This window comes from Chaetodon trifascialis, chromosome 7 (genome assembly GCF_039877785.1).
Source record: "Chaetodon trifascialis isolate fChaTrf1 chromosome 7, fChaTrf1.hap1, whole genome shotgun sequence".
In the NCBI taxonomy this organism is placed as follows: Eukaryota; Metazoa; Chordata; class Actinopteri; order Chaetodontiformes; family Chaetodontidae; genus Chaetodon; species Chaetodon trifascialis.
Genome location: NC_092062.1, coordinates 6,219,179 through 6,233,210, shown reverse-complemented (window position 1 = coordinate 6,233,210; position 14,032 = coordinate 6,219,179). Strand labels below are relative to the sequence as shown.

Sequence of the window (14,032 nt, the reverse complement as noted above, 5' to 3'; positions counted from 1 at the left end):
TACAGGCCACCGTTTACCCAGATCACCTTCAAATGACTAATGTGCTGTACATAACTGCAGCACTTAATTCACCTCTAAACATAATCCAGGCAGCAATACTGTTTGTGATCATAATGCAGGCCTACTTGGGAAAACAACTTCCGTATAAATCTAATATCTGCGACACAAGGTTGGGTTATTCTCAGCTGTTTGTACCAGATTTAGTACAAAGACAGCTCGTGAAGCTGCTTGACATTGTTAAATTTTAAGAGCATGGTGGTAGGGACTTGATGATGCTAACTTCTTCAAAATTCAAAATAAAAAGTTTTACCCTCAAACAATGCTAAGAAGTATATGCTGATATGTTAACTGCACTTCTTCAGAAACTTGATTTACTTAATTTAGTGGACACTTAGCATTAAGTCTACATTCATTCAAAGCGTCAAGTAATGAAAAAGTCAAAAGACTTCAAGTCCAAAAAAAATCTGAAGTTCTGAAATGGGTGTGTGAATAAAAACTGAAATTTTAAGTTGACTCAAAGGAGCCTTTGGTGGCTCCATTGGGAACTGTGTGAAGTCTGATAAATGTCCCCAAGACTCACTTCAGTCAGTGTTGGTTAGAGCTGAAGACTACAAGTTTTAAAATGAAAAAGTCTGGGGGTGTGCAGTCAGAGAGAAGTGAGCTCAACAGCCTGCTCCTCAACTCTGCTTCAGGCGAGCAGCTTGAGGCAACGTTAGCCCCTAGTAGCATAACAAACCCCAATCTCCAGCACAACTACTGACGTTCAAGTGCACTGTGGCTAATGTCATGGCTTTGATAAGAAAGAAGAATGTGTGAAATAGAAAAGATGATGTTCTGCTGCGTGAGTCAGGCAGTGTTACAAGTCTGCATCCTGGCATTTCCAAAACTCTATTTTTTTTTTTATTATTATTATTTTTTTTAACCATACGCCACCTTTGATGGATGTCTGTCAGCTCTGGCTAGCTAACATGACATACATATTCCAGCGAGAAAATAGTAGCAGACCACACACAGTTTGATCTACAGGTAGAGAGAATTTAAGAGTGAGCGTCCCAAAACATCAACCTGCAGCAGGCGTGAAAAGCTCAGAAGCCCCCCTCACCAAAGTAACAACAGTACATAACATATATGTTAGCATATATGCACAGTTGTTATATGCTGATGTGACAATAGCATAAATAAAATCCTGTGGTTTCCTCAAAGGATGCTAGCTGTTAATGTATATATTGATATATTCATATTATATAACTGCAGTGTGTACAGGCAAAGCTTCACTGTGTAAACAGAAGATTCCAGCTTCATTGATCGGCCACACGGGGTCATGAAAAGAGACTGTGAACACGTGCTTGATATTTCTCCCCTGAGCAGTTGTAAGGAAAAAAATCCATAGCAATAGTTTGCAGCTCTATCAGCTGTCAGTCCCACACTGACACTATTAACACACATTAAACCGATCAGCAATGCATTGATCAAGGAGCCTGCACTCTTCATTGACCGGCCTTCAATAGACAGTATCAATGTGAGCTGTCCAACCTTAAAATAGGTATTTATAGGTGTTTATTTCTGCAGTTTTAGTGCAAACGCATCCACAGCCTAAATCTGTGCCATGCAATCCATGACTCTGACCAGACTGATGTAGCTCATCACTAATTCTGCACTAACGAGGAGTTTCCTTGGGATAATGAACACACACCACCCATTACTTTTGTGATTGTGCAGTTTAAAGCACAAAGAGAACTCCACGTCTTCATTTGGGTATATCCATTTGTCTGGCATTTATTTTGCAGTCAAACAAGGGATTTTATGCATTGACTAAGCTGAGGTAAAAACACTCAGGCCACCCAGGGGTGTAATCAGCAGCGTGATCTCCCCCGTTTTTATTTACTTCTCAGGGTCCACTGAGAAAAGTGAAATTCTTACCACATTTCATACAAGCACATCATAATGTTTGAGGAAGGTATTCAGTCTTGTGAAAAATTCAGAGAATTACAACTGAGCAAGTATGTATTCCATATAGTAAAATATTCAAGCAGAGCAGGTCACACTCATGTGAAGGTGCTTTCAATAAGATGAAATATTAATGACTGCCTGGCTGCTGGGATAACTGCAAGCTGTTGTAAATCCTATATTTATTTTAAAATTACACTACAACTCAGACACTAATTCTCTCATCAATTTTTCAGCACTCATTACCAGGACTAATTTCTGAATTATTATTTATCATTTCCTCATTTTTAGCCAGGGTTTAAAGATTTATCAACCATCAGCATGATCTATTTAAAAGGGGTCTAGAGCTCACCCCACCCAGCTGAATTCATTCCCAGCCCTCTAAATTGTCTTTCTGGGCTTTTTGGCATCTTCCTCCTTCAAGGAAAACATGAACATCCTCCCCAGGGAACCCTTGCCCTGTGCTTCCCTCCCTCTGATGGAAGAGAGAGGGGATGTCGTGTGTGTGTGTGTGTGTGTGTGTGTGTGTGTGTGTGTGTGTGTGTGTGTGTGTGTGTGTGTGTGTGTGTGTGTGTGCGTGTGCGTGTGTGTGGTAATGGTACACCACCTCATACCTTATTTATGCTGATGTCTCTGCACTGGCTCCCCCTGCTCAGAGGGTAAAATGTAGAGATGGATGGAGATTGCTCAGAACGAATGGATGGGGAAAAGAGCAGAGAAAACAAGAGAAGAGAACGACATGACAGAAAAGTGGTGACAAAATGATGTAAGAAGAAACCATAAGCAGCATACAGACAAAGAGGGAGCAGCAGAAAAAACAGAGGAGGAAAAGGTGGAGAGGAGCAGAGCAGCTTCCTCTGCAGCCATCCATCCCAATGATGAGGCGACGCCGGAGCTCGCTGGAAGCTGTCTCATTAACCAGACTGAACACACAGATCCCCCCTTCAGTGCATTACTGTAACAATGATGAGAAGTGTATCAAAATAATAACACACACACACACACACACACACACACACACACACACACACACACACACACACACACACACACACACACACACACACACACACACACACACACACACACACACAGGTGTATGCTGCCTCATTAGTAATGAGCAAGGGGATCTGTGTGTTCTCTAATTCCCATGTACAGCAGAGGAACTTGTGTGGAAATGAATGGTGGTGAAACTGTCTCCATCTGTTTGCATCAAGCCTGAAATTTTGAAAACAGCATGAGCCAATCAGATTCTAACGGAAAACATTCATCTTGTTTTCTTGTGACATTAGCGAAGCAGCTTCAGTGCTGAGGTTTGCTCTAGGCACTGGGATGCCACAGCTTCCTGTTGAGCTGCCGTGGAGATGCTGTGTGGGTCTCACCTGACGGGGGAAGTGCTCACCTGACCACTGTCAAGTGATCTGTCTCTGCTAGTGGTGGATAAGGGGAAAAAAACAGTCTGGTTACATTTTCTAAATAAAATTTACATGTGCTTATTTCCAGAGAAGAATTGCAATGAAAACCTTTGAAACAACCTAAATGTCATTAAATGTTGAGCTTTTGAAATGTATTTGTATGAGAGTAACAGCTCTAATTAACAAACTTACAGAAACGAACGTCTTTCAGTGCAGACTCTGAAAGGAGTCAAAGTGTTTTAGCTTAAGAGAAGGGGACTGAAGTCACAGCTCAACCACATTAGTTAACAGGAAGGTGCTGAAAGAACCTGAGGGGTCAAATGGAAAGTGTTTGAACACTGAAAAGAGCTGAAAGGTTAGTTGAAGTGTGAGTGCTGAACAGAGCTCAAGTTTTATCTGAAGAGAAAGTGTCGTGGAGACTTAGAATGCTAGTGAAATGCAAGCACTGAAAGGCTTTGAAGTGTCAGCTGAAGATCATTTACTGAATGGGCTATACTGTCAAGTAAAGCTGACGTATGACATCTAAGTAGAGACGAGATTTCAAGAAAAAGCTGTGTGCAGTAAAGGCAGTTGAAGTGGTTGATTAAGTGAACACTGAACTGCAGGCAGCACTATTAGTACTACTGCATCAGTACACAAAAGCATTAGTAACAGTCATCACACATGGTACTCTCAGTAGTAGCAGCAGCAGTAATGTTGATTTGTGGACCCAAAACAGAGAACACAGACACAGAGGAAAGGTGAAGTGATGACAGTGCCGTGGGCAGAGGGAATGAAGGGGAGCGTGGCTGGCAGGGGTGGCTTGAAGGCCAGGAGGAGGTTGGCAGGCTGGCAGGTAGGCAGACACGAGGACCGGCAGGTGGGACATGATCTTGAGACACAGAAGGAATCAGACTAGTCACCCCAAGCAAGTCCAAAGTCAAGCACTGGTGCACTATCACCAAGACAAATACCACTTCCTGCATTGATGAGGTATGTTCTTGTTAAGTCCTCGTTGGTGATGCATCAGAACGCATCAGCGTTTTGGTGGTTGTTTACACTTGTATTAGGTGCTGTCCAATTGTGCTCGGATCACCCGACGCGTGTTCATGCCAGGTGTAAACAGGGACGAAGACTGGCCAGCTGAGTTGGCCTGGAGTATAACCACCACTGCAGCTGAAACAATCATTCCGGAAACAAGTGAGAGCAGAGCTGGGATTGAAGCAGTGCCAGGCTGATGAGCTGGTGGACAGCAGGTGAGCAGGTTCAACAGGTGTGTGTCCTCAGCAGGCGTCCAGGAGCCGGGAGTGAGAGAGAGGGAGAGACGTGTCCACACCACAGACACACAAACACAGAGAGAGACAGACAGGAGACACAGGGCAGAAGGAAACAGAAGGAGACACAAGGGACTAAACCAGGACACAGCCATAGTCCTGACAGTAATAGCTGTGTTAGTACTGTAACAGTGTGGCTTCACTCCCAGCAAACATGTGCTTCACCTTCTTCATGTCACGCTCTTGTCTCTGGAGAGGAACTGTGAGACACCAGTATCATGTGATCGCCTGTAATATGAGAAAAACTGGTGTAAGGTGTATTTAAAAATAGCCATGCACTAATGACGGTGTTCATGCTCAATGCTGATGAGGTGAAAATGTTTATTATGCAGCCCGTGGCACCAACAGAAACTCTCTAACATGAACTTTACACACTCCCTGCCCTGCCCAATCCCCCAAAGTCACCTTAACCTTTTAACACAGATCAAAGAGGGGCAAAGAAAAAATACAGCATAAGACACCAGAAAGCTTTAGTCACAGTTCAAAGCACTGATGTGTGTGTGTGTGTGTGTGTGTGTGTGTGTGTGTGTGTGTGTGTGTGTGTGTGTGTGTGTGTGTGTGTGTGTGTGTGTGTGTGTGTGTGTGTGTGTGTGTGTGTGTGTGTGTGTGTGTGAGCCAGAGATAGTGAGAGAGAGCAAAGACGAGATGAAGAGGGTGATGAGAGAAGAACGGGAGAGAGTCAATGAGGCTCAAACCTGACTTCAAACACATAGAGATTAACCTTACACCCTTCCTCACAGCAGCGCGTTGTTTCTGTGAAAAGCCAGAAACCCATTAGAGAGTCCAAGCTCTCTTTTGGAGGATCATGACGGGTGGTACAGCGGCGTTGTCTGAATACAAAGCCTACTGGAAAAATCCACCTGAAATCTCAGTCCACATACAGTAGGTCATTGCTGCCAGCTCGAAGGGTTCAAGCCTGATTTCTACTGATGTGTGCTTTTATACCAATGATGTGATGGAGCCAACCAGAGGTGAGGAAAAAGAAAGGAGCCAGATTATCAGCAGTGTCATCAGGAGGTTAATACAAGAGCTGCCCCGGAGTTAGCGAGAGGACAGCCGACACAGTTGGATCTTGATCTCAGTGATAAAGACATACAATGAATTCTGCAAAGGTTGGATCCATTGCAGTTATTCACCTGAGTGAAAACACAATAATACAGCAACGTTTGCCCCCTGACATGTTATTAGAGCTCACAGCACAGAGGATCTTTTCACCAGTTTATCTTGACTTGTGATAGTGTCAGAGAGAAACAGAGCCCAGTGGAAGGAAGGGTTAAATAGGTATTTAACTGTCAAACACGACCATCACCAGTATTCATTCTTCATTCTGTGGAGTATGGCTCTGTGGGAGAAGAAGATAGTACCATTACTCTGTGTCTGAAGTGTCTGAGCCCATGATTGCGCAGGGATGCTTCATTTGTGTTTACCATGTTGGCCTGGAAAAGGCAAATACTCAACACATGTTCAGAATAAAGGGCACAGATGAGAGATTTGACAGGAAGGCACTTAAGGGCAACATGCTGCAGAACAGTAGCAAAAAAGAGCACACCAGCATGCAAGTGCTTTTTAAGCTGGTGGAATGCTTTAACATTTGGGGAATATCTGAGATTAACCTAAAGAGTCAAAAATGATTCGAAGTTCAAAAATTGTAAATATTTACAGCATGTGACTCCCCATTAAGACATGTTTGTGTGGATTAAAAACTATAACCTCTTATTTAGTGGGCTGTAGAGGTGTCGGCCTGTCAAACACTTAAGGTCCACACACTGTCCCAATACACAAGTTCACATTAAGCCACTAACAGTTCAGAGGTGTTCTCTCCTTTTGTGGATTTTATGGTTGCACCGAGGGTGCATGAACTTGACAGCACAAATATCCCAGCATTCATTTCAGCATTCAGGCAAGGAGCAGAAGGTAAGAAAGTTTTTTACATCTTGTGTATGTTATTTCATCACTGAATTCACTGCTGAGAACGTCTGAGGTGAGAAATCAACTGTGTGCATTTCAAATGCTGGCAGTCATGCTCATAGACCCTGTTCAGCCCACAGTCACTCAGACCGCTGCAGCCAGCTGACTGCAGCAACAACGGCAGAGGAAAGCCAGGCCCATGGCTGGAAGATATTTTACATTTTCATACCTCTGTTACTCTGTCATTACATTCCAAGTAATGTTGTAACATTTTAACTCAAATCAAATGACATCTGGGGAAACCAGGTGAGCCTCCACTGGGACCCTCTTTACTGGTATATACTGCTGACTTTGAATGCATGACCCTAAGTTCTACAAATCAAGCCAGAACTCTTGGTGTAGACATGAATTCAACAGATGCATGAAAATAACTACAAAATCAGCGTACTACCATCCATCCTATGAAAGGATTTCTCTCTAAACGAGACAGAGAAAAACTTGTTCATGTGTCTCTTTTCAGCAGGCTAGACTATTGTAATGCTGTTTTCACAGGTCTTAGTATAAAATCAATCAGACAGCTGCAGCTCTTCCACAGAATCCTCACTAACAACAGAAAGTCAAGCGCATTACATCAGTCTTTGAATCGCTGCACCAGTTTCCTGTGTAGTTTTTAAAATCCTATTACTCGTCTATAAAGCTTTTAGTTTCTATGCTGTGGAACAACCTCCTGAATACCTGATTCAACTCAGGGCCACTGTGGCTTTTTATTAAATTAGACAACTTCTTTTTAATCTGTAACTATTTATCTGCCTGTCTTTTAAATGCATTTTTAATGTTTTCTTAATATCCTATTTTAAATGCATTTCTATGCTTGTGTAAAGCACTTTGACTTGCCTCATGTTTAGCAATATTCAGTGTTGTAACAATATTATAATAATGTGTATATTTTATTTCTCGTATTCTATTCATTTCTGCAGTGTGTTAATATTCTTCTTATTGTTAGTAGTAGTAGTAGTAGTAGTAGTAGTAGTAGTATTTTACTCTTAAAAGCCTGGCTGTTATTTTGGAGCACTGCAGGTGGCCTCTGTGCTGGAGGTATTACACAAAACCAGCGAGAACATCTCGTCTCATACTGTCAACAACATTCTGTGAGCATGTGACATAACAAGTTCATTCTCCCAAGATTGACTAGCAAGAACGTTCTCCCCAACAACACTCTAGTCCATCACTTGGATTTGAAAAACGCCTCAATATTCATGGATATTCATGTTCCCCAGAGTACCATCATTGATGTTTGGGTGAATCCCTGAGCTTCCCTCTAGTGGCACCAACAGTGACAATTTCTCTCAAAAAACATCTCAACATTTGCACCTCTACCTAAGCTAAACTAAACTTTGATCTGAACTATGACAGGGTAAAACAAACTGCAAGCATGTCCATATTGTGGGCTATAACAAACACTGAGGGCTGATAGTGAGGCTTTAAATCTTTGCCACTGTTGCACTCATTCCACTAGGAAACGAGAAAGAGTGTCAATCTTCTATTATCATGAATTTTAAAAGAACAGAAACAAATGTTAGAGCTACACACATTTCACCTGTTGTCATGATGTTTTGCTTTCATACTCCAAACATTGTTTTGCTGCTTTTGTTCCTTCTCTTATCTATAGATATCTTTGTCTGCTCGCAGCCCACAGGACGCCTGCGGGGTCAAGTGTCTGATGTAACCTGAGTGGAAGGCTGTCTAGAATCTACTCATGCTCCATAAATGCCAGATAAAAAGTGATTTCGTTTTGAACCGCCGCTGCACAGCCAGGCTGCATTATCCTTCGACAAAAGTGAGGAGAATTCTTGCTTTGCCTTCTCTCCTGATGTAAAATAGGAGAGGTGACTGATATGAGAAACCTTTTAGAGTGCTTGGAAAATATATAGAGACTCAAACAGCAGAGACTGATGCTTGGAGAGATGGCTGCAAAGAGATTTTAGCACAACTCCTTTGCATCTAATGTGTCTCTGTGAATTAGCCACAGATGTTTTACATTCAACAGACAGATTCAAATACAATCCCTTTACTGTCATAGCTGTTCCCTGCACGGCTGAACCTTTTGCAAAACATGTTCAGTATATATCATTTCTGTAATTGTCTGGTTGTTTGTTTCCCTGTGGCATCTCTATAGGAAAATGTAAAAAATAGAAAGGTGTCAAAGAATTCACAGCCTGTCACAGCTCCTCATATTTCTCCCCTCTGTGTTAACAGCAAAGCTAATAAAACACTGAGGAGGGAGGAGGAGGAGAAAAAAACATACTTGGAAGAATGATTTCACGTAATTCCTTCTCTAATGATGATAAATGTACTCTGGGGAGTGATTCAAGTATTCAACTCCTGCGAAGGAAATGAGGAACATTCTCTTTCCCGAGGCTCATGAAAACACACCATTATTCTTGTCAGGTTTGAAAACAGGTCTAGAATTAATTTGAGGCCCAGCTCATACTCATCCTTACACCACTCACCATGTTTAATATCAGTAAAGGTTGAGTTAGCGCCTTACCCGCAATGTGTAATATGTGGCTGTCTTATGCCCCTTATTACACAAACACACACACACACACACACACACACACACACACACACACACACACACACACACACACACACACACACACACACACACACACACAGCAGTCCATCTCTCAGTGCTGCTGTGGGCTCTCTCTTCTCCTGCTCTGGGGAAGGCCACTGTCACTTAGCTGAGCGCTGCCCATCTGCACCTGTCAGGCGGCATCTCGTCTCTGCGGTTAAGCTGGCAGAAAATAGCCCTGGGAACAGAGAGCACTGTGGGAACTGAAGAGAGGAGCTCGGCCGAGCTGAGTCTCGGCTCTGACCATGCGAATCGGCCCTCATCCTGGAGGTCGATGGCTCACTGTACTGCTCTGGGCTTCTTCAACTGTAATTCCTTCTTAACATGGTTTGGCCATTGTGCTCTTTGACAAAATGTTGACCCCATTAGATATACTGAGCTGTATAAACTTAATGAGATCTAATGAGGGGTTCACTGTCTCACTTGCTCATGGTTTACTTATTTAATACATTTCACACTCAACAGCCATTATCCCAATGCTTCCATACATACATACGTACTGTACATACTGGGTATAATTTTCAATCAAAGGACCACAAACAGGAGATAAAATCAGCCTTTATTGATCTGCAGAGGGGAAATCCAGGTTGCAGCAGCACAAGGACAGAAATATGTATTGGTTATAAAACAGAAAAAGAGTGGGGGGGTGGTAATGCTTGGGGGGCTGGTCACAGGGACGGGCATAGTCTGTGGTCTCCACTGTTGGTCCACACTCTAACAGGTACTCCATTTTGTGAATGGAGCACCTTGGGAAAACACACCAATAGCAAATTGGGTAATTAGGTCAAGAAGGCATCTTTTGGTATTCTGTAATCTGTAGAATATTGTATAGATGCATCAAATCATATGATTAAATGGAAAAAATGTAATCAGTGAAATATGTCTGCTCATTATTCTTACTACTATTATTAGTAATTAGAACATCCCAAATTAGTTGAGTTTGAACACTGCATGGGAAAATTTGACTAGAAAGCTAATAGGTCACAGTCAGCTGTCATGAGGTAGCTCAGATTCAATGACAAAGAAGACATTTTAAAGGAAGGAAAACAACAAACTTAGGCACTCAGATTTTCATTAGCGAGTCTTCATTGATGACTGATCACCAGCCACATTCTTCAGACTGATTGGACTTTACCTCATATTCATCTGCACAACAGAAAAATCTAAATGTCAGTAAAAGCAGTTGTCAAGCAAGATGTACATTTGTGAATTATACAGACAGAGATTGTGTTCACTGGAGCAGCATGGTGATTCCATTTTCATGGTCAGTTCATAATAATGAACTCATTTCTTTGATAGATGCTAAAACTGTATGTTGAGGATCCTGACTCACAGACACCAGATGTACAGTAGGTGCTGTAAATACTACATAGAAAAACATTTGAAACTGGTATGCCAGACCTGATCAACCTGTATGTACAGTCTGTTCATCCACACTGATCACTAGTTTGCACAGATTTCCATGAGAAACATTTCCACCATGTGACTCCTGCTGCAGGGCACATGCAGAGTAACTCGTAGTTAAAGAGAATTCCAGTTTTATACAACTGTGATCCTATTTTCATACTTTTGGCCACAATGTCTATCAGTATGAACAACACTGCTTTCTCCAAAGTGAATTGCTGGGATCTATGCAGTAACATGGCTGGAAACAGGTCAGTCTCACTTTATGATGTTCCCATGTTTTCAGATCTCAGCAATTACTTTGGAGTGTAAAATGATTTAAGAATCGATAGACAGGACGGCCAAAGCCAGAAAAGACCCAAGTTTTACTCCACCAGAAAATAAAAGCACGCTTTGTGAACAAGGGAAACTTGTGGAATGCTCCAAAAACACCTATGTGAGAAACAGGTTGATCGGTAACAGGTGATTGTATCATGACTGGGTATGAAAGGGGCATCATGGAAAGGCTCAGCCGTTCCCTAACCCTAACCCAAGCAAGGATGGAGCGAGGTTCATCACTTTATGAACACATGATTGGATAAAGGAGATTACTACATGGGCTCAGGAACACTTCATAAAACCGTTGTCGGTAAACACAGTTTGTTTGCAAGCGATTGCATTCTGTTTTTATTTGTTTTATACAGCATTCTAACTTTTTTGGAATCTGGTGGAACAAGCGTGCTGGCGTGGAGACACTGGCATCAACTCCAGCCTATAGTGAGCTGAACAGCAACAAGCAGTCAAGCTCTCAGTCACTCAGACTACAGTTTTACATCAGTTGTTATCAGCTTTTTTTTATTAACCGTCTTGATGTCCTCATATTCTGTATACACCCCATGTCCTCCGGATCAAAATGACCCACCTTCAATAAACCCCCAAAATAAAGCAGCTTAATTGAATTTTAAACGCCAAATCTATTTTGCCTGAAGAAACAACTTGGCATTCACCACAAATTCTGTGAATATCTGAGTTTTCCCTCTTCACAGGGCAGAAAGACTGCATTTATAAAGGAGACACCACTCATTTCTATGATACTATCAATTGTATTATTTTTTGCTGTATAGGTGGTAAACAATATTTGTATGGTATTTCTATAGCCTAAGAAAGTAGCAAAAATGTGCAAAAAGTAGTTTTGAATGCATTTCTATTTTAACCAATAAGTCTTTTTTTTTTTTTTTTTGCCAGTGAACAATGTAATAAATTATACAAAACAAAAAAAAAACTAATTAGCACATGTAGAGCAGTATGCAAGTGCACAGCCTTGGCAGATATATTTCTTACACCTGCAGCACACAGTATGTGTTTTACAGTCCTTCTTTGGTGGGCAGAAGCTGGATCAAACCCTCTGAACAGCTGTCACAACTGCTGCAGAGGCCTCTGTGCGGGGGAGATGCTCCCTTCTTTCAATGAATGGAGTTACAAGTGCTTTTCCCAGCTGGTCCAGGAACGCCCTCCTCTTGTTCCGCTAATGAGGCATCCAGGTAGGGTTGATCTCTCTCCATATCACAAAGGCATTGTAGAAGGAAACATCGTTGATGTTGTGAAAGATGACCAGGGGCCAGCAGGCAGTCATCCTTCAGCAGCTGTACGTTCCGATCACCTTATCTAGGTTGTCCACACCTCCATTGTTGCAGTTGTAGTGTAGGATGATGGCTGGCTTCCTGTCCTCACGATCGGTAATGTCAGCCTCTGTGTGCACCGTGCTCAGGAGTACCACATTCTTGTTTTTCTTTGGGAGGTAGGAAACTAGAGTGGTGGTGGGCGTGAAGGCAAACTTTGATGAGAAGACCTCTCTCTCCTTTGATGCAAGCAGCGCAGGAGGGAGCTCAGGTTTGTTCTTTCGAGCTGTGACAACCATAGTGATCTTCCTCTTCAGGAGCTGCTGTCCGAGCTCATAAGAGGTGAAGAAATTGTTTTGCTGGCTTGCTGGGCATATACTGCCGGCAAGGACAATGACCTTTGGACAGAAGAGATTAGTGTCAGTGATTACTATCAGTGTCACAGAAAACAGTCACAGAAATCAGTAGTGAATATAAACATTTACCTCTGAATGGAACCAGTTGCTCATCCACTGTTAGTCAGGCCCTGACTTGTAGAGGTTTGGCAGCTGCTCCACCCACTTGTTCCAGACCTCTCTTATGGCTGCCAGCTTCTCTGTCACACGTCTTGACTCACGGTTATCAAATCGTAGCAGTCTTGAGTGAGTGTGAAAGAGTTTGAGTGGCATCATGGCATGGAAAATTACCCTTCCACTCTCAGCATCCCATAGACTAGCTGCAGCCTCACCTTGGGACCTGCATACACCTGCTACGATTAGCAGCCCTATGGAGGCATGCAGGTCAGTCTCATCCACCCTTTTCCAGCTGTCTCCATATTTTTGAAAACCCTCCAGATGATCATCTCCAGGATTATTTTTTCTGTTGCTGGTTTGATGAACAGGTAGAATGTTGGTGTGGAAAACAGCATATCTTGTGGGTCCTGGGGTCAACCTCATGACATTTTGTTCTGTCATCCTGCCCTGTTTGTCATATGCTGCTGAGGACCATGTTAGATTGCCATTTTTTGACAGGAAAGTCTCTCTTTCAGCTTGAGGGATTTCTTCTTCTGAAGATGATGCATCATGCTCTGGGTTGCAGTCCTCCCCATCTTCTTCTTCTGATACCTCCTCCACTTCCTCCTCTGAGTCAGAGATGTCTCGCTGGACATTTGAAAAAATCTGTTCTAGAGCCTGTTCAGCAGTGAAACGCACTCATGGCTTCAGCACAGAGAGAATTTGGGGTACTGTCATCTGCAGGACCTGAGAGGCCACACAAACAAGGTGGCAGTACTGCTACATTTCAATCACAAGAGCCTGTCTGTTCCCGCATTTCTAGACACTCTCATCTATAGTGCCACCCCCTTGGGTCAGATCAGGTATCCAGGCAGTACACTCCGCCAGAGAGGACCACATGTCTTGTCATGTTTAGGTCTGCTACTGACTGATCGTAGACAGAACTAAAGCATTCTCACATTTTTGTGGTGAGACTGACTCTGTGACTGTGATTTCAACTCAGTTTGACTGTCGGGTCATTTTGTAATCTGTAAATGCTTTCAGATCCTTCCAAAAATAATTGTACAGTGGCAACTTTCACCTTTCATTTTCAGGGTAATCAGCAGTTATTTTAAACTCTCCCCAAGCCACCCCACTATTGTAAGGTGTAGAAGTTATTGATAAGAGCAAAAGTCTTCTTCCAGGTTCCCTTTACCTGTGTGGCAAATGAAATACAAAAAGGAATCACGGCTGGATTAAACTACTAGGAGGCCCACGGCAATAATTAGCTGCTGGATCCCTGTTCATCTCAGTGTGTACAGTTTTTTTCTGCTGCACT

The 14,032-nt window shown here is 42.6% G+C and overlaps 1 protein-coding gene and 1 pseudogene across 1 annotated transcript in view; one reads left to right on the top strand and one right to left on the bottom strand.

Annotated features, from left to right (window-relative positions):
- Positions 1 to 12,100, top strand: part of LOC139333574 (voltage-gated potassium channel regulatory subunit KCNG4-like) — a 179,182-nt gene extending 167,082 nt beyond the window's left edge. Inside the window, exon 3 of the mRNA XM_070966075.1 lies at positions 12,088 to 12,100. The gene's annotated coding sequence lies outside the window, so the exon portion shown is untranslated. The remainder of the gene's footprint in view (positions 1 to 12,087) is intronic.
- LOC139333573 (piggyBac transposable element-derived protein 4-like) lies at positions 12,001 to 13,614 on the bottom strand (annotated as a pseudogene).
- Positions 13,615 to 14,032: the final 418 nt, after the last annotated feature.